Source organism: Jaculus jaculus, chromosome 1, assembly GCF_020740685.1.
Source record: "Jaculus jaculus isolate mJacJac1 chromosome 1, mJacJac1.mat.Y.cur, whole genome shotgun sequence".
In the NCBI taxonomy this organism is placed as follows: Eukaryota; Metazoa; Chordata; class Mammalia; order Rodentia; family Dipodidae; genus Jaculus; species Jaculus jaculus.
In genome coordinates this window covers 129810949-129835894 of record NC_059102.1, presented here as the reverse complement: position 1 = coordinate 129835894, position 24946 = coordinate 129810949, and the positions used below count along the sequence as shown (strand labels likewise).

Below are 24946 nucleotides of genomic sequence, written 5' to 3'. Positions count from 1 at the left end.
TCTAGAACAACAAACATGTCTTACTTCCTTATGATTATTATCTATTTGTGTGTGTGCATGTGTGAGCGTGTGAGTGTGGGCACATGTGCCACAGCCCACCAAGGACAACTTTCAGGTTGGTCTTCATCTGTCCACCTCATTTGAGGCAAGGTTTTTTACTGTGAACTTTGAATTCTCATTCTGCTGTTCTTTGCTGGGCTGGCCTTGAGCTTTCAGGAAGTTCTTCGGGCTCTGACTCCTATTTCACCATCAGGATCCACATGCTAAGGTTTAGAAGCCTTCCAAGGTTTCTGGCTTTGGGGGATCCAATGCAGGCACTCCAGCTTAAACACTGTCATATCCACTGAGCCATCTCTCCAGCCTGTTTTTAAAAAAATATTTGTGTGTGTGTGTGTGTGTGTGTGTGTGTGTGTACGTATGGGCACACACTTTTGTTACTGCAAAAGAACTCCAGATGCATACACCATATCGTGTATCTGTATCTGGCTTTACATGGGTACTGGGGAATTGAACCCAGGCCAGCAATCTTTGCAAGCAAGTGCCTATAATGGCTGAACCATCTTCTCAGCCCCTCTTTAAAAAAAAAAAAAAAAAGGTTAATTTTTTTTTCAATCTCAATGTTAAATCTCCTTAATAAGATATACTACATTGCCACAGGATATTTAATTAACAGAATAAGAGTTTGGGCAAAACTCACTGGAAAGGTGCTATAAATTATTTTACACAGACTCCAAAATCCTTGCATTCTGCCTTAGGCTTAAAGTTCCTAGAAAACCTGGTAAACAAACTTTTATAATAGAAATACAAAATCATTCATAAAAGTACTAAGGTTATATATGAGGTCTCATTTGCACATCAATAACTAATATGTACATACACACACTATACCAAATTATTTCCCTGTGTCTCTTTCATACCAATGACTGCCTTCACTGGAAGTATAAAGTATGGCATATTTTCTAATTGGTTACTGAAAAATACACTGACTTCACTTTGCATGAAAGCTACAACTCCATTCTAACCAAATGTCCCTAACTCCTACAACTGTAGTTTTCTCAGGAAATTTAAGAAAAGCTGAAAATGCATCAGTTAAAACAGAATCTATGCTGCTTTCACTTTTAATATGCAAGGTGTCATGGTAGAAAATGTTAGGTATAATGCCTGCTGAATTTATCTAGTCATTACTGCTAGGATATTTCAGTCAATAAAAGACAAAATACTGACAACCTTTCAAGCTTACAATTAGAAAGATCTGGCCCTTTAAAAAGCAAGGCTTTAACATTAGCTATAGATCATATAATCTCATTGTTCAATTTCATGCAGTTTATGATACTATCTTCCTCTGCCACAACCACAGATGTTAATCCAAGCTATAATAAGATTTAATTTTCCAGATGAGAAGATGGGAATATGCTGCAAACAGGATAACAATACACTCCACTGTTATTTCCCTCAAGCATTCTCCAATTTCACACACCAAAATGTCTAAGAAGTTGTGCCACCTTTTGAGGACCAACTCAACTTTTCTTTAATCTTCAAGAAGCAAAGTTAACTTTTAGAATAAGGTACAACTCAAGTTTCCACATAGTATCACTGTGAACTGGAATAAACTAAATACACAGTGTCAAGGATCCTTACTATTAAACCTATTAATGCTATAAAGCCTCGCTGAAGTTACTTTCTATGATAAAATACCTGGATTGTTAGTTTAACATTTAAACTGAACCCAATTCTAGCAAAGTACTCATTATATGATGCTTACATTTTACTTATTAAAAATAACATTTTAAAAGGAATATTTTGTGTAGCTAAATATTTACATGGTCTTTAAAAATCACCATTTTCCTTTTCTTGACAACAAAACAAGATTTTTTTTTCTTTTAAATGTCTTAAATTAAAAATTTCTGATTCTGCCGGGCATGGTGGCGCATGCCTTTAATCCCAGCACTCGGGAGGCAGAGGTAGGAGGATTGCCATGAGTTCAAGGCCGCCCTGTGACTACAGAGTTAATTCCAGGTCAGCCTGGACCAGAGTGAGACCATACCTCGAAAAAACAAAACAAAACAAAACAAAAAAATTCTAATTCTAAAAGGGAAATATAATCCTAAAATATCAACTATAAGTCACTTGTTAGAAAAATATTATTTCTAAGTACTTAAATGAACCTTTATTTGGTTGGTTTCCATGTACCAATGGAATTTGTTACTTAAAAGAATAATCATTCCATGTACTAACTTTTGGCTCTGAAACATGAAGACTGAAAGCATAAAAGTATTGAGCTACCTCTATTTTAAATCATGTTTCTATTCTAGTTTTTCCCCTGAACACTGAAATTTCAAACACAACTTCATACTATTTCACAGCAGTCACCCGGTAACACAGAAACAGTTACCCACCTATACTTAAACACAAAGAGTGTATTTCAAGGAAGGAGAGCAAAACCCACCTTGACATGGAAGGCGACAGAACCGTTCATGTGCAGAATTATTCCTTAGACAAACAAGCTCTGCCTTTCTGACACATCCTGCTCCAATGTAGCTATGTAGGCATAAATAGCAGGCACTGTCCTATTGTTTTTGGCTGATAAAGTTATGAATGTAGTACAGTTTCCAATTAAGTGACTCAAGAAGTTCTAAATGCATCAGCTGCTTTGCAAATAATGAGTCCTTTGACATTATTCAGCAAAAGCTAGAGTTTCATCTTTCCTTCTGGTGAATGCTGAAAGACTCTGACCAAAAAAATGCCACTGCTTATTGATAAATTCCGATATTGTTCATGACTTCATTTACAAAAGGGATATAAATCTGATTCTCAACCAAATGTGTGCCATGTACACATAAAAATCAAACAGAAGCCAGGCGTGGTGCTGCACACCTTTAACCCCAGCACTTGGGAGGCACAGGTAGAAAGATCACCAAGAGTTCAAGGCCAGCCTGAGAGTACACAGTTAATTCTAGATCAGCCTGGACCAGAGTGAGACCCTACCTCGAAGAAAAAACAAAAAAAAAAACAAACAGAAATGAGAGATTTATAATGGAAAAGGATAAAGTATGCCACACAGAAAAAATCAGAAGGAGCCAGGTATGATGACACATGCCTTTAATCCCAGCACTTGGGAGGCAAAGGTAGGAGGATCACCATGAGTTCGAGGCCACCCTGAGACTACATAGTGAATTCTAGGACAGCCTTTGTTAGAGTGAGACCCTATCTCTAAAAAAAAAAAAAAAAAGTCAGAAGGATAATTCGACTCACACTTACCTTTTCCCTACTACATCTCAGTTTTCAACCTTAGCATTAAAATTTCAATACTTAGGGTTGCTTTTTATTATTTCAAAGTTTAGAACTAATAACTAAGATCAAATTATAGATAACAGATATGTAAATTAATCTTTTTACAACAGCTATAATCTCAGGCTTCAAGAAAATTTTCTGTCAGTTAAGATTCATTTTGTTATCTTTTGTTGTCATTGTGTCCCCCAGTGCTAAGAGGTAAAAAAAGGGGGGGGGGGCTCAAGCATGCTAGGCAAGTCTTATCCTATCTTGTTGAACTTGTCACATTTTTATGACTATGTGAACAATTACTTAACCTAAGTGACAGCTCTATCTTTTATGTATTTCAAAGATAAAATTACTGCACATGTTCTTGGTAAAGAGACATACATATCAGTCAAATCTGGGAAAAAGACTTACTTACTCAAACATAAAACTATTATTGATAGAGTACCTACTATGTGCTAGCATAATAGGTATTTGATACAAAACTTATTTTTACTCTCATAATAAAGTTATGCTTCTCTGAATATATCCTATCAGTTTTATCATCACAAAAGCTATAGTTTGGCTAGGTTTTTCTAACTTGTCCAACCTCAGAAGACCATTCTTCATTTATGATACAAACACTCTTACAGCTGGCCCAAGTGCAGAATAAGCACTCCAGAAGTTTGAGTCTAACTACCTACCCACTTACCTTAGTCCAGGGGCACTGAGGCTTATTCAGAAGGAACAGTAAAGACTTCCCAGGGGAAGAGCCCAAGTCCAGACCAAAATTTGTCTCAAATGCCATAATAACCTTCTGAAGAAAACACAGTACCAAGAGGATGTATTTTGTGAGGCTGGGTCCCATGTTTTACTTAGCTTTTCACCTACAAAGCATCTTGTCTGCTAGAAATACCCAACCAACAAAAGAATAAAATGAGCTTATTAAATATTCTATCTCTCCAAGTGGATAAAGGGCCAATTTCAAAATAGCCTTTTGAAAGAAGCTTTTGGCCATCATGGCTCTGTAGAGATCACATCAGCATGCAGAAAGCACACAGTAAATATTAACTGTTGGTGTATTGTTAACCTCAAAGGAGAAATAGGCAAGCACTATAAATTAGATGGCTACAGACATATAAGTGTGCCACAAATTGGAAATAATGACTGTTTCTGAAATAAACTTTTATAAATCTAATTAAAATGTGCCCATTGCCTTCTATTACTTACTTAGCAATGTTACAGCTTTATCAGAAACTGATTTTCTCCACATTGTCAGTGGTTTCAAACCCTCAAGCTACCATTTATTTGCCTCCTGGCATCTGTTTGCTAATGATCTGTAAACATCAAATGCACTGGGGACTCTCCCAGATTTTCAGAAGCCCTGAGGTGAATCTGTATAAACTAAAGGTCTTTTCTGTTCATTTCTTTGATTTCTAAATTTGCAAACTCAGTTTGCAAAATGTTTGCAGTAACAATTTAATACTACCAGAGACCACTTAACTAAATGCCTACATTCACCAGTCATCACTATAGGTGGTTTAATTTACCTCATCTAATCAGCAACAACCCCACCAGGTATGAGGATGTTTCCCTCTTTCATAATAAGGAAAGTGAGGTTGGTTCACTTAAAAGAAACCCAGTTAAGTAATAGAACCAGGCTTCTGCCTGGATCCACCAGACTCCAAAGAATCCAACACTGGCTTTCTTCTCTGGCTTTATTTATTTACATCCTCCTGTCGGTCTGTCTTCTAGTCATTACTGTGACTCAACAATAAGAATACATCTGGACAAATAACTACATGTTGTCATGAAACAGACCTCAGCAGATTATGAATGAGAGCTTTCCAATTCCTCTATTTAAATTCCTTTGCCAAGTTCAGGATATAAATAAAACAACTCCAAAGTAACTAGCACACAGTTCCAGCAGATACAACATTTAAAGATGAAGTCATGTTCAAAACTTATAATAATTTTTTTTGTTGTTTTGGTTTTTCAAAGTAGGGTCTCACTCTAACTCAGGCTGACCTGGAATTCACTATGTAGTCTCAGGGTGGCCTCGAACTCACGGCGATCCTCCTACCTCTGCCTCCCAAGTACAGGGATTAAAGGCATGCATCACCATGCCCAAATCAAAACTTAGAATAATTTTGAAGGCTAGAGGTTATCCTTGTATCACTTATGAAAACAACTTTTTGCCTGATACTACATAGTGAATTCCAGGTCAGCCTGAGCTAGAGTCAGACCTTACCTCTAAAAATTAAAATAAATAAATAAATAAATAAATAAAACTTTCTGCTAAAATGAGTGATTAAGACCATAGGGAAAAAATGCTTCATCCTCAAGAAACTGTGTTTCCAAGAACCTCTAATTGACATTGAGAATTCTAAAGACTGGACAAACTACTGCACACAATGTTAGATAAAAGCTGATCTCTGGGCCAGGGACATGGCTCTGTGGATAAAGTGCTCACTGCTCAAGCAGGAGAATCCATCTTATATACTCAGACCCACATAAAAAGCCAGAAGGTATGGCAGACCTCTGCAATCACAGCACACTAAAGCTGATGGTGAGATGGGAAGCAGGGACAGAAGTTCCCAGAAGCTCATGCAAGCTCAGTAAAAGAATAGCAGAATGGGATCCAGAGCAAGAACCTTGCCTCTAAATGACTGGGCAGGTGGGAACTGACCTGAAACTTGTCCTCAGACCTCTTCACACATGTGTGACATTCATCACCTATTTCTGTCTTCTTTTCTTTCTTCCTCCTCATCCCCAAAGCACACACACAAAAGCTGATATCCCTCCAAGTGAGGCAGACACACAATTACCTGCGGATGCACACACCTGTAATCCCAGAATTCAGCAGGCTAAGGACTGGGGATCAAGAGTTTAAGACTGGCTATGCAGTGAATCCCAAGCCAGCCTGGGCTATCTAGTGAGATTCTGTCTTTAAAAAAAAAAAAAAATGTGGCAGGATGGGCGGTCTTTTCCCTCTCCCCTCCCCCCTTCTCTCCTTGGAAACTACAGCCTGTGCCTGTCTGTACCATCAAAGAAGCATTTGCTTTATATACACCACCTTTTTCTGTTGAGCTAAAATAAACATGACATAAGATTTCCTACTGCAGATATTCTCAGCACACAGTACTGTGGCATTAAGTGAATTCATAATGCTGAACAAGTTATCACCATCTAGTTCAGAATTTGTCACCTTCTCCAACTGAAACTCTAAAATCCATTAAACACCACCTCTTTATTATTTCCTCTTCTCAATCAACTTTGTGTTTCTATTTTGACTACACTAGGGACATCAAGTAAGTGGAATAATGTAGTCTTTGTCCTTGTGACAGGTTTGTTGCCCTTGGCCTAATAACAACAATGTCATTCATGTTATACCATGCCTCAGTTTCCTTCATTTTTAAAGTTGGATAATACTCCACACATGTATAACAACATGGTCTATATATTATTATATTATTATTATTATATATTATTATTGGTTACTTTCACTTTTTGCTATTGGATACAAGCCTGCTATGAATATAGGTGTACAAATATCTGTCCAATCCCTACTTCTTGAATTGTTGAATCCTAAAGTTAGTGTATATAAAAAATTTTTAAGGACCAGGGTTGGGAGGATGGCTGAATGCATAAAGTGCTTACTATACAACTCTACGTACATGAATTTGGATCCCCAGAGCTAAAGTAAGACCCAGAAGTTGTTATGGGCTTCCGTAAGTCCAGTATACCGGTATTGAGAAGGGAGACAGAGACAAGAAAGTTTCCCAGAAGCTTGTGAAAGGAACAATAAATAACAACAAAAGACCTTGCCTCAAAATGAGATGGAAAGCAAGGATCAACCTGAAAGTTGTCCTCTGATCTCCAAGTACACACCATGGTACACATGTGCATCAACATGCATACACAGACACAATAATTAAATATTTTTTAAAAAATTTTGAGGACCTATACCACTTTCCATATGCTTCAAGACCCTTATGCGATAAAACTATCCTGATAGTCTAAAATCTCTAGCTAAGCCATTACCAACAACCCACCCAACTTCATCTCTATTTCCTTATTAATCCCTTAGCCAAATCAGCCTTATCAATTCTTTTTCCCATAAAACATACTGTAATTTTTGTCATCTTTCTCTTCTACCCACTCTCCAAATCAGTACCTTTCAAACAATGTGTTTACTGTCACAAGGTGTAAGTATGGGCAACTGAAAGTGCTGACTAGGCAAGTTTTGTTGACTTGAAAATCCAGCATTCTATGATCTAAATCCTGAGATACCTGATTGCTTTAGTAAGGCACCCAAGTCTGCAAGTAAGGAAAATGGTCCTGAGAGATGCCGTACCTTCTCATTTTCCCCGTATATGACTACTCTCTAGAGTTAAAGAATTTCTCCTAAGAGAAAGAAACCAATTTTAAAGTCCTTTCAATGAATGAGGTAAAATTCTACATTTAAAAAGAAGTGGATACTTAAAGACTATTTAATTTTGCCTTTTGAAGATTTAGGTTGTCTGAACACTGAAACACATATTTTCTACTTAAGGTGTACCCAACTGCCAGGCACATGACTGGACCCCCAGCACCAGGGAGAAGGAGGTAGAAAGACCTTGAATTTAAGGACAACCTGGGCTATTACATAGTGAGTTCCAGGCCTAGCCACAGCTATACAGTGAAACCCATGATGAAATTAAGTAATTAATTAAATGAATAAATACAGATGAGGATGTACCTCAATGGTATGTTAGAACACTATGTTGCCCATCACTAACAACCTACATACCCACCCCAAGAAGAAAATCTGCTTAGTGATTGTCCTAAACTTGATTTGCATACCTGAAGAGTGGCAAGAATTATAAAGACCTTGCTTAAGGACTTCGCTGGAGCATGTTAAGTAAGTGATCTGGCCTTTCCTTCCTTCCTTGAGAGCCTTGCAAGGTGAAGGTACTGCCTAAAGGGAACACTAGACCCCACAGCTTACAACCTGAGTGATGCCAGAAAAGGGATGCAAAAAGGCATGGAAATTTTTAGTCTTCTAACTCATGTCATTTCCCTCATAAGACTGCAAAGTTAAAATTGTAAGAATATCTGGAAATTGAAGGATATGTAGAAATATGCATCCTCATAAACTTGGTAATTAAGAGTAAAGTTGAATTAGAACAACTTGGTACAATTTTTCTGCAATACAAATAGGATCAATTTTAAATACTTGTGCCTTTTAAAAAATATACCAGTTTCACTTCTAGCAACATATCCATGAAACTCACGAAGGGCATTATTATCTACAGAGAAATTGATTACAGTATTAGTCTTTTTAAAAAAAATTTTTTTTCTTTATTTTTGAGAGAAGAGGAGCAGATAGAGATAGTGGGCATGTCAGAGCCTCTAGCCGCTGCAAATGAACTCCAGATTCATGTGCCACCTTGTGCATCTGGCTTAATTGGGTGCTGGGGAATAGATCCTTAGGCTTCACAGGCAAACGCTTTAACCACTAAGTTATCTCTCCAGCCCTGACAGTATTATTCTTAGCAGTAAAAATATGAAGACAGGACTGGACAGAAGGCTTAGCAGATAAGGCGCTTGCCTGCAAAACCTAAGGACCCATGTTCTACTCTCCATATCCCATTACTATAGAGTTACCAACAGACCCAGTTATTCCCTTACTGGGCATTACCCTAAAAGCTCTATGCCTCAGTTCAGAGAGATTTGCTCAACCATGTTGATAGCTGCTCAATTCATAATAGCTAAGAGTTGGAAACAACCCAGTTATCCATCATTAGACGAACAGATAACCAAGATATAGTATATCTACATGATGGAATTCTACACAGCAGTAAGGAAAAATGACACAATGAAATCTGAAGAAAAATGGTCGAACCTGGAGCAGATCATTCTCAGCAAACTCACCCAATCACAGAAAGATAATTGTCACATGGTCTCACTCATCTGTGATTCTTTTTTTTTTTTAATTTTTATTTATTTATTTGAGAGTGACAGACAGAGAGAGAAAGAGGCAGAGAGAGAAGAGTGGGTGTGCCAGGGCTTCTAGCCACTGAAAACAAACTCCAGATGCATGCGCCCCCTTGTGCATCTGGCTAACGTGGATCCTGGGGAATTGAGCCTTGAACGGGGTCCTTAGGCTTCACAGGCAAGCGCTCAACCACTAAGCCATCTCTCCAGCCCTCATCTGTGATTCTTAACCTGAGTCTGCCCAAGATGCTGACATACCTAACAGGCATCTCAAGGACCAGATAATGGGGGGAGGGGGGCGGGAGGGGACAGTAAGGGTGAGGGACACAAAACTGGACCCAAATGGAATGGTACCATAAAATTCTCCATCCTAAAGGACAGACTAAATGGTTGAACCTTCATCAGATTCTTAGAGGGAACACCTAATTCACAAGACCCTGGAGAGGGTATGATGAAGAATAACCTTAATCTTCTCCTCAACTTATACCAAACTAGATATCCAGAGACACAGAGGCTCCCTAGACCTCATCACTGAAGTAGACCTAAACAAACCCATCATGGCTCAGAGAAATTTGTGAAAGAGGGGGTGGAAAGATTGTTAGAGTCATGTGTTGGGACATTATACACAGAGACATTGCCTCTTACCCATAATTGATGGCTACCCTATAATGCAAGAGCTACACTCCCCAACAAGGAGGTTCCCTGCAGAGGGGGGAGGACAGGGAGGAAGCTAACGATGGTACCAACATGGCTGTATACACACTGTGTACCTAACTAATAAAAAAATACCAGCATCATTCTTCACAGAGATTAAAAAAATGATATCAAAATTCATATGAAATGGCAGAGGGCCTCGATTTTCCAAACATATCATATCCTCAACAACAACAACAAAAAAATAACCCTCTGGCAGGATCACCATACCCAATCTAGAGCTATATTACAAAGCCATAGTGACAAAAACAGCATGGTACTGGAATACAAACAGATATGTAGACCCATGGAACAGAACTGAAGACCCAGGCCTTAGGTCAAGTAACTACAGCTGCTTGATCTTTGACAAAGGTGCCAATAATGTAGATTGGAGAAAAGAGAGCATCTTCAACAAATGGTGTTGGGCAAATTGGATGACCATATGTAGAGAAATGAAATTAGGCCCACTCATTTCACTACACACAAAAATCAAGTCCAAATGGATTAAAGACCTCAATATAAGACCTGAAACCCTTCAACTACTAGAAGAAAAAAATAGGAAGCACTCTCTACAACATAGGACTGGGAAAGACTTCCTGAACAAAACCCCAGGAGCCCAGGAAGTTAAACAAGCATTCAACCAATGGGATCTCATGAAGCTAAAAAGCTTCTGTAAAGACAAACATACCAAAAGCAGAGCCAACAGACTGCCCTCTAAGTGGGACAAAAATCTTTACCAGCTATACCACTGACAGAAACCTAATATCTAGAATCTACAAGGAATTCAAAAAACTAAATAAAATATCAAGCACTCCCATTCCAAAAGTGGGGCAGAGAACTAAATAGGGAGTTCTTAGTGAAAGAATTACAAATGGCTAACACACACTTAAGAAAATGTTCAACATCCCTAACCATCAGTGAAATGCAAATTAAAACAACTATTAGATTCCACCTTACCCCAGTAAGGATAGCAAACATTAAAAAATCAAATGAGCTGGGTGTGATGGCGCACACCTTTAATCCCAGCACTTAGGAGGCAGAGATAGGAGGATCGCCATGAGTTCAAGGCCACCCTGAGACTACATAGTTAATTCCAGGTCAGCCTGGACCAGAGTGAGACCCTACCTTGAAAATCAAAAAACAACAACAAAATCAAATGAAAACAAATGTTGGCAAGGCTATGGAGAAATAAGAACACTCATTCACTGTTGATGGGAATGTAAGCTGGTCACCCATTATGGAAATAATATAGAGACTCCTGAAAAGGATGAATATAGAGTTACCAACAGACCCTATTATCCCCTTACTGGGCATTTACCCTAAAAGCTCCACATCTCAGTTCAGAGAGATTTGCTCAACCATGTTTACAGCTGCTCAATTTGTAATAGCTAAAAATTGGAATCAACCGAGGTGCCCATCATTGGGTAAATGGATAGCCAACATGTGGTATATCTACTCAGAAACAAACAACCTGATGTGATGCTCACACAAGTACAATAGTGGCCCACAGTCATGTTGGGTAACAAACTCCTCTTGGATTGGCTAACAGATCCAGTCAATGGAAAAGAAACCATATCTGGAACTGGGAAACAAGTCAGAATCATATCTAGATAATGATTCTGCTTTCCACTGTCAAGCTCCCACTAACCTTAGATTATAAGAGGGTCTACACCCTTTAAATTCTCTCTAAATTAATAATGGTTATCCTATTTAATCAGTGCTGACTTCACTCTCCCTTGGAGAATCTGCTTCTCTTTTTCAGACAGGAACTGGACCTGAGGAGATAAATGACCCAGTGCATTCTACCCTGGCCCCAAATGAAACCCCAGAGGAATTGGGGTAATGAGCAAGAATGCTGCTTTCGTAGTGAATCTGACAGCAGCACAGAGGTGATGGAGATAGACACTGAGGACACTCAATACTTACCAAACCAGAGATCCAGAGGCTCCTAAGTGCCCATCACTGAAACAGACTTAAAATGCTCCCAGCATGGCTCAGGGAATTTTGTGGAAGAGAGTATAAAAAGATTGTTAGAGCTACAAGTTGGGATATTTTGAACAGAGACATTTCCTCCCCCACCTTCTCTTAATGCATGACTCACAATGCCCTTGGAGTTGACCTGCATCCCCAATGAGGAAGGCCTCTTCAGAAAAGGGGCAGGGAGGAGGAAAGGGATGGTACCAACATGTGTTGTTTACATACTAAATATGTCCACATCTAATAATGAAAAAGAGAATATGCAAGGCAACTTCACTGACCACAATAAAACCAAAGCACCACTGAAAGGATGAATAGACTGTGGTACAATCACAGGGAGCAATGCACAGTTATCACAGAGCAATAGAGAAGAATGAACACATGTGACCACAGGAGTGAATCAAACAAAGTGATCCCATATGAATGAAGTTCAAGACAAGTAAACCTAGAGACAGTGATGATCAACACGGCAGTAACCTCCTGGCAGAAGAGCAAAAAGTGGAAGAGAGGAAACTGACCAGGAGTGAGCACAAGGCAGCCTTCTGGAGTGTTACAAGAGCTAGTAGGTTTGGATAGGGGTTACACATGTGCATACATTCATCAAGTTGTATATTCAATATATGTGGAGTTGTCTCTTTACTAAACCTCAACACAATGTTAAAACTAAAGCAATGCAGAACTACATATGAAATGGAAAAGGTTTTTTTTTTCCTCCCTTTTCTTTTTTGTTTGAAACAAGAGTCTCATTATGCAGCCCAGGCTGCCCTTGAACTGTAAATCCTCCTGCCTCAGGTTCGTGAATGCTGGGATTACAGGCATGTACAATCACACCAGCTTTAATAATTTTTACTTTGAATTTTGAAATACTTTTATACTGACTGATATAAAAATTTAATAAATGCTAACGTTTTTACAATTTAACCTTGGTGCGTTTTACACATCACATAACTCAAGTGTATATTTCAATGATTTTTAGTCAATTTACCATGGACAACCATAACCATAAATCAGTTTCAGAACAAGTTCATTATCCACTCAAATCACTCATAGTGTTTTATCCATTTTCCTACTGCAAGCAACCACTCATCTTAAAGGATCACAAAATCTGCTGGATTGTCCTTTTATCTCACATGTTTTGCTGTTGCTAGAGGCAGTCTCTTCAGTATCCCAGGCTGTCCTCAAACTTCACCCTCCTGCCTCTACTTCAAGAGTGCTAAGATTACAGGTATGCATCAAATACCTGATTTATGCACTGCTGGAGGTAAAACCCAGGGTTTTGTGCAAGCTAGACAAGCATTTTGTCAGCTTAGCTACTTCCTCAGCTTCCACTTAACATGTTTTTGCAGTTCATCCATACAGAGGTATATTTGAGTAGTCTGCTTCTTTTTTGGTTTTGTTTTGTTTTGGTTTGGTTTTTCAAGGTAGAGTTTCGCTCTAGCTCAGGCTCTCCTGGAATTCACTATGTAGTCTCAGGGTGGCCTTGAACTCATGGCAATACTCCTACCTCTGCCTCCTGAGTGCTGGGATTAAAGGTGTGTTCCACAATGCCCAACTGTTTTTGTTTTTTTGAGGCAAGGTCTCCCTCTAGTCCATGACACCTAGAACACACTCTGTAGCCCAGGCTGGCCTTGACTACATGGCAATTTCGTAACCTTAGCCTCTGAGTGCTGTGATTAAAGGCATGAGACACCATATCCAGTTTGCATCTGTTTCTTTTTATAACTGAATAGTACACGGAAGTGTGAACATACCACATTTTGTTTATCTGTTCACCAGTTAATTCAATGGACGGGTAGGCATTTTAATTCTTTGTCACATTTCGATTTACTAACATCCTTCTCTCACCCAATTCTCTTCCTTGTCAGTCTTAAAGTTGATGTATAGCCTTCCCATTCATACTTTTATACTTTTAAGACATGCGGATGCAGCTGTGACAAGGAGTTGTTTTTACCTTGAGTATTTGTACTTGGTAAACTGCATAGAATATTTAACATTTAGGTAGCTGGTATACTACATAGAATTTTTTTTAACTTTCTTTGCTTTAAGACAAGGTCTAGTTATGCTGCTGTTTGGTCAGACTTTTCTAGATGAACACACCCAATAGAATCAGTACATATTATAAAGGGAATTTATTGGATTATCTTATAAAATAGGAGCTGGGCAATCCAACCATAGTTATATACAGGCTTGAGTGTCAAAGAATCAAGTAGCTGCTCAATCCAGAAGGCTGGCTATCTAAGTAATCCCAATCTGCTACTAAAGGCCTGGAGGAATCCTGAAGAGCCTCTAGTCTTCAGTCCACATTGGAAAACTCATGCAACTCAGTTATAGTGTCTATGAAGGATAGGATAGCTGCATGCATGATGAGTAGCAAGAGAAGCCAGGTAAAATGCACACACCAGTGAGCAGCTCAGATAGCCAGATGAAGAAGGGACTATGTTCTCTCAGAGTTTCTTTATATATAATCTACCATTGGAAAGACCACCCACTCTGGAGGAAGGACTTCCTCCCTCAGTTAATCCTGCCTGGAAACAATCTCACAGGTCTGCCTAAGAGGCATGTCTCTTACTTGATTCTCAATCTGATCAAGTTGACAACAGAATTTAACCATCACAATTCCACCCCTTTCAACTTGACACCAAACCACATCTCCTTATGTACTGCTTAATTTGAAGACGAAAAAAAAAAAAAAAAGACAATAAGGTCATAATTCCACCTAACATGATATAACTATCCCACACACAACTGAAAATGTACTAAACGTTTCCCAGCAAACACACAGCAAGTCCCTTGAGGAACGCTTTGTCTCTGCAATAAAATAAATAAAAATTTAACACTTAATTACTGATTTGGTAGTTTCAATGTATGGCCCTATAGACTCAGGTGTTTTATTAAAATTGAGTTTGCAGGGCTGGAGAGACGGCTTAGCAATTAAGGCACTTGTCTGTAAAGTCTAACGACCCGTGTTTGACTCTCCAGGTCCCAGAAAAGCCAGAAGCATAAGGGTGAGACAAGCACAAGTTCGCACAATGCCTACTGGGTGACACAAGCGTCTGAGTAGAGTGGCTGAGGCACTAGTGCACCAATTCTCCCCCTCTGCTTCCCCATTCTCTCTTGCCCATGCACATGCATGAGCACATACTCTAATAAAATAAAGAAATAATAAAATAATTGAGTTTGTAGCTTCAGCCCCTAGCTGGCAGACTCCTGCTAAGGGGGCATGTCACTGAGAGCAGATCTAAATTCTAGCCCAAAGGTATACAGAAAGGTTTGCGCTCTGGTGGATACATGCTTGCTTCCTTTTGGTGTTTGCTTTTCTTGTGTTTAGTGATGGTTTCTCTTTCTCTGCTTGGATATGTAAATAGAAGCCACCTTCTTCCACCACTGATGATACTTCCCCTGGATCTATATGCTTGAAATAAATCCTTTCCTCCCATTAAAATGTTTGGTTGGATGTTCATTCCAGCATTGTAGAACTGTCTACAATACTGTTATTATCTCAATCAATAATAATTACACAGTAGAGAAATAGAGGAAAGAAAAACAAAGGCATCGTCATATTTGTGTTCACATACACACTCAAAATAGGACAGAAACACTCATGGCAATTACAATCCTCAGTACTGTAACTGGTCATGTGGCTTTAGCTGGTATTTGTAACTACCTTCAACTACCCATTCTGTATTTTATCGATTTCAGTGGGTCTTGCTCCTTTACTTGGAGGGGTGAGTCACTCCTTAATTCCTGAAGGGTCTGGGCAACTTATTCGATCTTTATTGGGTGTGGTAGTTGCCCATTAACCTTGATCACAGGACATGATCACTAAGAGGACACTAAGAGATACCCTAAAGAATCTTCTACATGCCAGACATACTCTTCCTTATGTCCACTGTGGAGGAGAAGTCCAATTTCACTCTGGTAGTCTGGATCAATCATTCCTAACTTGTCCACTTGACACCAAACCACATCTCTTTATGTAATGTTGAAATTTCCAAATAAAGACAATAAGGTCATAATTCCTTCTAAGATGATATACCTAACACAGTAACTCCTTTCCTAGCTGTTGGCTCAAGGGCATTAGAAGCCCAAACTGGCTAGGGGGTGTCTTAGCTTCTAGTTTAATGGAATGCTTTTACATGCCTCCAGACAAAAGCACTTCCTACTACAACCAAGACCTCTACGCCAGTAGGGTATAAGGTTATGGGAACAAGAAGCAAAATTTTCACCAGTGTGTTACTTGGGGTAATGGTGAGTGTTATCATTACTATTTCTACCACTTGATTACTGGACTCATGAATTCTAGCTATAAGGAAAACCTGTGCCGTATTCTGGAAGCTGACTCCATGCATACAGCCTGAAGAACCTTACCCCAGCCCTCCAGGCTTTTGCCACATAGTTGACACTGTAACTATTTCTTTAAAAGGCCATTCGAACAGTCTATTAAGCCAGATGCTTCAGGATGGTGGGGAACATGGGAAAGACCAGTGAACTTCATGATCACCAGCTCACTGCAGCACTTTCTTGGCTAAGAAGTGAGTTTCTTGGTCAAAAGTGATGCCATGTAAAATACCTTGATGGTAGATGAGGCATTCTGTATGTCCACGGATGGTAATTTTGGCAGATGCAGGAAAGGTAAATCCTAAACAGAATAAGAATTCCAGTAAGGACAAAACATTGCCCTTTCCATAATGGAAGTGGTCCACTGTGGTCAACTGTTAGGAGCACTAGTAATAGTAAGCATGAAAATGGAGGCACTCTCCTAGCAGGGATGATATCACCATGACAACCAGAGGTCACCACCAGAGATTGTGCACTGATGTGCAAATGAGCTAACCCTAAGCTGGCTATCGGCTAGAGTGACTGAGGAGAAAGTGGGTATAAAAACCCCAGCAAAAGATCAGAATACTGTCACTCAACTCTGAGAGGCAGACTCCATGTCTTTTTTTGTGTTGATACCCACCATTAGCGGTAGGAACAGCCCATGAGAGCCCCTGGCTGGAGTCAGATAAGGAGCAGAGCAGACAGAGGACTGACCCAGATGCTGCCCAAAGACCAATTGTCATCACAGGTGAGCTACCTCAGGGCTAGGCTGTAGTTAAGAGGATAGTATAGGTGAGAAGTCCTGACCCTAAGTAATGAGTGTGTGAAGCTAATAGAAGTGTAGTAATTGAATTGATGTATCTGCCTCTCAATTTCTTAATCCCACACTCATGACATCAACCTGCCATCAGGTTGCTGGCTGGTCACCCCAGAAAACAGTGCCATATCAGGAACTCAGTGTTAGTCTCTATTGCTGGCAGATCTGGCACTCACCAACAGCCAGCGTCAGGACATGCTTGTGAACAGAAGTCCATGTTATTGAGTTCATGTATAACCTCCATCCCTGCAACCATGGCCACAGTGTTCATGGGCCCACTGGGCAATGACAGGGATGGCCTAGGAGAGAAGTTGACTGCTATCCACAGAATGGGTCATCTTACTTACTTGATTATTAAAGTCATCCTCTGCTGAGGTCACCTTTTGACGAGCATTTACATGAGACACAAGTATCTTTACATCCTTTGTCCATTCAGAAAAATCTATCCACATACCCCTTCTATCAGTCTACTTTTGATCTGCTGGACTCAAATAATCCTTGTACCTCTGCTTCTCAAGTTCTGTGACTACAGCCACATGCCACCAAACCCTGAACTCAAGCTCTAGCTAGCACCTACACTTTTTTAATCACAAGTCTGCTTTCAGTGATATTGTTTAAAATAGATTAGCTGTATTCATTTTGATTGGTAAATAAGTGCAGTAATTTGAATAAATGCCCCCAGTAGATTCAGGAGTTTATTAAAACTTCTTGGATCACCAGCCACCTGGCTGGAAGAGGTGTCACTGGGTGGATCTTAGGGTCCAGCCCTAAGATGTGGTGCTGAATTTGAAATTCCAATCAAAAGATGTGCAAAGTGCTTGAATTCTGCCTGTAATTCCTAAGTGTACTTGTGTGGGGGGTGGCTTTTGGGATTTTTGGTTTGGGGTTTCTCTCTCTGCTTGGTCCTTTAAGAGGAGGCCAACTTCTTCTGCCATTATGGAACTTACCCTGGATCTGGAAGCTTCAATAACTTCTTCCATAACTGTGCCCAGTTTGGAAGTTCATCTCAGTGACCTGAAGCTGTTACTACAGTAGGTCCCCAATTATTCATCATAATTTATCAATTCCAATTGTAGCTGGGACAAAACACCCAACCAGAAGCGGTTTGTGAAAGCACAGAATTTATTTCAACTTACATTCCTCAGGGGAAGTTTCATCATGGTGAAGAGAGCATGATTTATGTAGGGATGTCATAGATCTAGGTAGAAGTAGTCCAAGTACTGGGTTTGGAGCTAGGCTAGTAAATCTCTACTTCCAGGAACACACCTCCTCCAGCACTGCTGTAGCTGCCATAGGTTCTGTCAACCAGGGATTAAGTATGAGATTTAATCACAAACATTTAAGGCTATAGGGTATGGTAGTTTGAATGCAAAATGTCATAGCCTCAGGTGTTTGTGATTAAATTTCCTACTTAGTCCTCAGCTTGGAGCATCTGGGAGGTGGAGTCCTGCTGAAGAAGGTGTGTCACCAGGGGCAGACCTTGAGGTTGGAGTCCACTCCTAAAGTGTATTCAGAGAGCCAGTTTTTTTTTTTCCTTGCTCTCCCCCATTCCCATCTCACATCAGCTGCATGAGAAGGTTATCCCAGCAACACCAAGGTAATTTTGCATTCAAACTACCACATTCATACATCAAGGGTTACTTGAACGTACTGTGAACATTCTTGACCTTGTCTCCTATGCACCCAGGAGAATCTTTCCACAGTACACACTTGGTATAATTGATAGTGCCTGAAGAATGAGCATCTTCTACTTCACCAAAGTACTTCCAAGTTTCTGCTCTCCCATATTCTTACCAATATGTGACACATTCAACTTGTACACACTTCTGCCCCTCTTATCTATCTCATGGCTTTACTTTGGACCTCCTGAATTTTAGCGAAATAATCTTTTCATGTGATTACTAGTCATTTGAAGGGAGGTTTTTATTTACCTAATTTTATTGTCTTCAGCTGTTTTGGGTCCTAAGCCTTGCAAAATCTTTTCTGATTTGATAATTTTTAAAATTTTATTTATAATTTCTTTTGTCATACCATAGTTTTAAATTTTAGTGTAGTCAAATCAAGATTTTTCTATTATAATTTTTATTTCCCCATATATCTTACTCAAGGATTGTTTTCCTATATAAACCCTTACAAATATTCTCACATTTTCTTTTGTTCTTTAATCCAGTTGTCACTGGTATTTATGAAAGCTTAAAAAAATCAGCAGGACATTTTTTCCAAATGGATAGTCAATTTTCTATGCTATTGTGACCAGCAGAACTGCTGCATACACAGCTGTTCTTACTCCTAAGTACAACTGGCTCTTCATCCAAAAGACAAGTTTAAGGAATGGGGTTAGTATTTCTTAATATCCCTTAAACATGGCAAGTTGTAGCTGATGACTGTTAGTGCAACAGAAATACACTGGAATTTTTCTCAGATCTTAAAAAAAGAAAAAAAAAAAGACCTGATTTACCTTTATCCAACAAAAAATCACAATAGGTCCAGATACTAGATCATCAAGCAGTTAAGAAAGGTTAGGCAAAAGCAAAGTGTTCAGACATTACCAGTTTTCTTTTACATTCATGAAGCAGCAGGTTTTAAGAGTTTCAAAGGGAGACAAAACTAAACTTTCAGCTTGCCTCAAAATTCACCATCTTTAGATGAAGACATGACTCAGTTGATAAAGTGCTTGCTTTGCAAGCATGTAGACCTGAGTTCAATCTTGAGAACCCATAGGGGAAAAAGCCAGGCATAGTAGCACATACTTATAATACCAGACCTAGAAAGGTGGAGGCAGGAAGATTTCTGGGCTCATGGCCGGCCAGTCTGGCCTAATTGGGCAAGTTCCAGGCCAGTGAGAAACCCTGTCTCAAAAAACATGGATAGTGCCTGAGGAATGATACTTAAGGTTGTCCTCTGGTCTCTCACACATACATACATGCATACCTGAACACACATGTATACGTGTACACACAAAAAAAAACTAAAATACAATGAAATATGCATCACCTCATACACATTACCCTGCTTTCCATTTCTTACCAAAGCTTAGATTTAGAAAAGTGCCATTTAAGTAAATGCTTCTCTCAATAGTTGCAGAAAGGAAATGCCTCACTTGGTAGTACTGCAATCATTACTACATGTGATTCATAGTGAAACTCTTGCATAAACTAACAAAATTATTTCACTACATAAGTCCTTATGTACCTACTTGATTCTTTACATAATGTTACATTTACCATGATAATTTACATAATACAGCTAGCATCAAGCAGCTAAATTGAATTCTTTGTTCTCTTAAGAAAAAGAAAAGCATACCATTTCAGATTAATGACATGTTTCTGAATATGACCCTATCAGGCATTCTTAAGGAGGTTCATAACATGGGCATTGATAATTTACCAAATAAATTCACTGTGATCAATTCTATTATTAAAATTCACAGGAACTATTAATGAAAGCAAATGCTAATTTAATATTTTACCCCTTCCTTCTTCAGCCATTTATTTGAAACTAACTCATTGAGAGTATCATTTTTAACAATATTTCTTTGCAAATGTTATATAGAGCAACTACTGTATAATTATCTTCCAGGTTGCAAATTTCCAACATTCTACATACTTTTTTAAAGTGTATTTTACATATACTTAAAAACACAAACTCAATGGTCAGATAAACAAAAAAGGTACTCTTTGGTTTCAAAAATTCATTAAGCAGAATAAATTCAATTAGACACAGTATGAGGTTTTCCTCAAAGCCATACAATAATAACACAAGTATTGTATTGTTCCAAGTATTTGCATTGTTATGCAGGTTGTCACATTTCACTTTTAATGGGAACTGATTCAAAGAGACCTTGGAACAAAAGTATCCTAACCAAGTAGCAGTTCCCAAAGTGCCATGCTAAAAAAACATTACTCCCCAATTCACACAATTCAAACAATAAACTGAGAACAACCACTTTTTTATTAATAGAACAATGTACACTAGTTTCCTCTGTCCAACTGATGCCAAATATATATATGTGTGTGTGTGTGTGTGTGTGTGTGTGTGTGTGTATACATATATACATATATATACATATATACATGAATACATACATATACATACACATACAAACATATGAAAAACTAAAAATGCAATCATTGGAAGTATTAATACTAATAACATTTTTTAAACTGGCCAATTACATGTTATTCATTGAATGATAGTTCTGTGAGTTTAATAATAATTCAACTTTACTAAAAGCAAACAAATTCAAATTCCTTACAGGAATTCCTAATGGGGACAATCTTCTTCATTTAAAATATGAAACTAAAAGTAATTCAACCTATAAAGACCAAATCCCACTGTTAAAAATATTAGTTATGAAATTAAATCATATTCAAACTAAAAGAAGAATAAAATAGTAAAATAGTACCTTCATATCAAAAATATCCAACAATTTGCACTGCCGTAGTGTCAGATGCAACTGATTTTATACAATCTGAGCACCTTCTGTTTTTAAATCAGCAGGAACTACTGACCAGTATAAGCAGGATTCCTAACTAATCAGCAAATGTGTAAAGTCTGACAACCCTATGCACATCTGACCACATAACTGCTTCAGTAAATCCACATGCCTACAAACCATTCTAACACCACACAAATCTCATTCAAAAGTGATCAGAAAGTCAGTCACGGCAAACAGTCTCTGTGCTGCAGGTCGAGAATAACCTAAATTACATTAACCTATCACAGTAGTCTTAATTTATTAAAACTATGCTTTCTAAAAGAATTCCTCAAGATATAGTTATTATCATCTATTGTTCCAAATGAACCTCATTCTGCCTTAGCACATAATATGCTTACAATGTGAGGAGACTGGAACATACCTATAATTTAGCCTTTCAGGGGAATAAAGCTATCTATCCATGTACAAAAAACAAAACTGCTATAGTAACTCGGAAAGAATAAGAAAGTTACCACAGGCTTTTTCAAAGTGGGCAAGGGGAAAAAGAAACAAGTATCAAACTCCTGTGTAACACTGGCCCCCAAAGTGATTTCATAATATTTCTTTTTTATCTTCAAAGCAATCCTTCCACATGGGCAACAATCATCTCTTAATTTAGAAATGGAGATCAAATCTTGGAGGTTAATCCATTTCCCCACTGTTATACAGCTATTAAGTGACAGAGTGAGGATTGAATCTCGAATCTGTTTGACTCCGAAGTTCAGACTCTATCTGTCCCAAGCTGTAGCTCCCTCAAATAATGGGCTTTATTATGGCTAGTCTAAGAAATTAGACACCATGGATGAAGCTATTTTTAAGGAAGTCTGTAAGTTATATTCTAAATACTATTTTACCAATTTGTAAACCAGATAGATCCTTTTTAAATTAGAAATGTTTGCATTTACAATATCACAGGGATAAAAAAGTTACCTGGCCCTCCTAACACTACCCCTGAGGGTACTGAGTGATTCATTTTAATAGTCTCTTGTTATTAATATTTTCCTTCCCTCCCTCCCTCCCTCCCTTCTTCCCTTCCTTCCTTCCTTTATTTGAGCAAGGGCAAGAGAGAGACAGATAGACAGACAATGGGCTCTCCAGGGCCTCCAGCCACTGCAGATGAAGTCCAGATTCATGTGCCACTTTGTGAATCTGGCTTACTTTGGCACTAGGTAATTGAACCTGAGTCCTTAGGCTTCATAGGCCAAGTGTCTTAACTGCTAAGCAATCTCTCCAGTGCTCAATAGACTCTTGAATACAGCCAAAGATAATGTTGAGTTCATAACACATTTTCAGCTTTCAAAATACTTTTACATGCTTTAGAATTCATGAAACCCACTCAAAAACCCAGTGGAAAAGTTAAGGGAACCAAGCATATATAAATGGAAAACAAAGAAGCACCCTAAACTCAGACCACAGTACACACAAGGCTAACTTTATCACTTTACTTTCTCAAAGGCAAGACTATAACATTTGGAACGCTGTGATGGCTCACACACACACAGTCCTAGCACTCAAGGGGCTGAGGAGAGGGATTACCAGGAGTTCAAGCCCAGCCTGGGTACAGAGTTCCAGACTGACCTAAATCTGAATGAAACCCTGCCTCAGAAACAAACAAACTAGCAAACAAACAAATAAAAAAGAGTTATGGCACTTGGGGTTTGTTTCATTTTTGCAGTACCAGGGGCATACTAGCCAAGCACATAACCACAGAGTTACACCCCAACCCTTGGGGTGATCTTGGGATGAAAAGAGCCACAGATAGTGAAATGGTTTTTCATCTATGGTCCTCCCTCAAGGCTAGAAAAAGCAGGTCACTCCTGGCAGAATTCAAGGGACTCCATCAAAAGAATAATGCAATAGTAACCTCCCTATGCATACCAAGTTACTATAAACATCTCAGATGTTAAAATTAAGATTTTTTATATATTTTTTTGTTTATTCTTATTTATTTGAGAGTGGCAGACAGAAAGAGAAACAGGCACATAGAAAGAGAGAATGGACGTGCCAGGGCTTCCAGCCACTGCAAATGAACTCCAAATGTGTGTGCCCCCTTGTGCATCTGGCTAAAGTAGGTCCTAGGGAATCGAGCCTCGAACTGGGGTCCTTAGGCTTCACAGGCAAGCACTTAACTGCTAAGCCATCTCTCCAGCCCAAAATTAAGATTTTTGACTTTAGATGATTCCCAAGGTCACAAAGTAAGTTTAGGAACATGACTTGTACCCAATCTTTGCCACTCACATGTAGAGATTACTATCACTTTCCCTAAAATAGCTCTGACCCTATGAAAGATGATTCATCCCTGTAATAAATGTCAACAGAAAATGAAGCCTATAGTTGGTTTTCACTAAGGAGGTTATAAGCTATAAACAGCATGTTGGTGTATATGTTGACAAGTTTGAGGAAGAAGATCCCTTTATTTGAAGAGGTTTACTTAATGCCTACAAACCATGCACAAGGTGGAACTGAAATAGAAGTTGGTGAACTTTTTAATATATCAGAAGGTTTATATGCAAGTGAATATTACCTGCTCCTCAATATAATAACTTTAAAGAAGAATGTACCTATTTCAAAGTTAAACTATTTTGTGAGTTCCCTCTGGAAACTTCATTAACAGACTTCAGAATGTTAAATTAAATTTCTCCTGTTTTCCTAGTTGGAATATAATGAGTACACCCTTCTAGAATATGATTTGGCATTATAAACTAAAGGTCTTAGGAATGTATCAACCATTGACCAGGTAATGCAATTTCTAGAAATATGCTATAAGGAAATGCTAAAGAATGTGCATAATAATGGCCATTTTAATATTATTTACAATAGCAAAACTATTGATAAAACCTACCTGTCTTATAAGGAACTGGCTAGATAATGATGCATTTATATAGAAAACTATAATATATCCATTAAATATTGTATTGCAAAACAGATGTTCTTAAACTGTGGTCCCTAGGCCAGCAGAATCCACATCATCCAGGAACTTGTTAGAAATACCAAGACTGATGCCTGCACAGACCTACTTAAAATCTGGGCCTAGGGTCCAGCAAGATGTGCTTTAACAAGCTCTCTAGCTCATTGTCATGCACAATGAAAGACTCAAGATGTTGCAGGAAAATATTCAACAGCCATCTACTAAAACTATTTTCCCATTCTAAATATTGAGGAGTATTAGTATACAATTCTCCCCTCCATTTCCTAAAATTACATACCACATGAACACATACACACAGTCCATAAACATGCACAGGTACCTTCACTATTCAAAAATGTTCACTATCCTTGAACCAACAGTTACAATCAAGAAAAAGTCTGGATGAACTTCTCACACATCTAATTTCTTGCTAGTTATAATCCAAAATTCAGGAACTGAATGAATACCATAGTTCAGATGAAGCAGTACTTCAGCTACTCAAACTCAAAACAAGATCCAG

General features: G+C 38.5%; 1 protein-coding gene across 7 annotated transcripts in view; it reads right to left on the bottom strand.

The window, feature by feature from the left end:
- Positions 1-24946, bottom strand: part of Dennd1a (DENN domain containing 1A) — a 573141-nt gene that overhangs the window by 414010 nt on the left and 134185 nt on the right. The window lies entirely within an intron of this gene.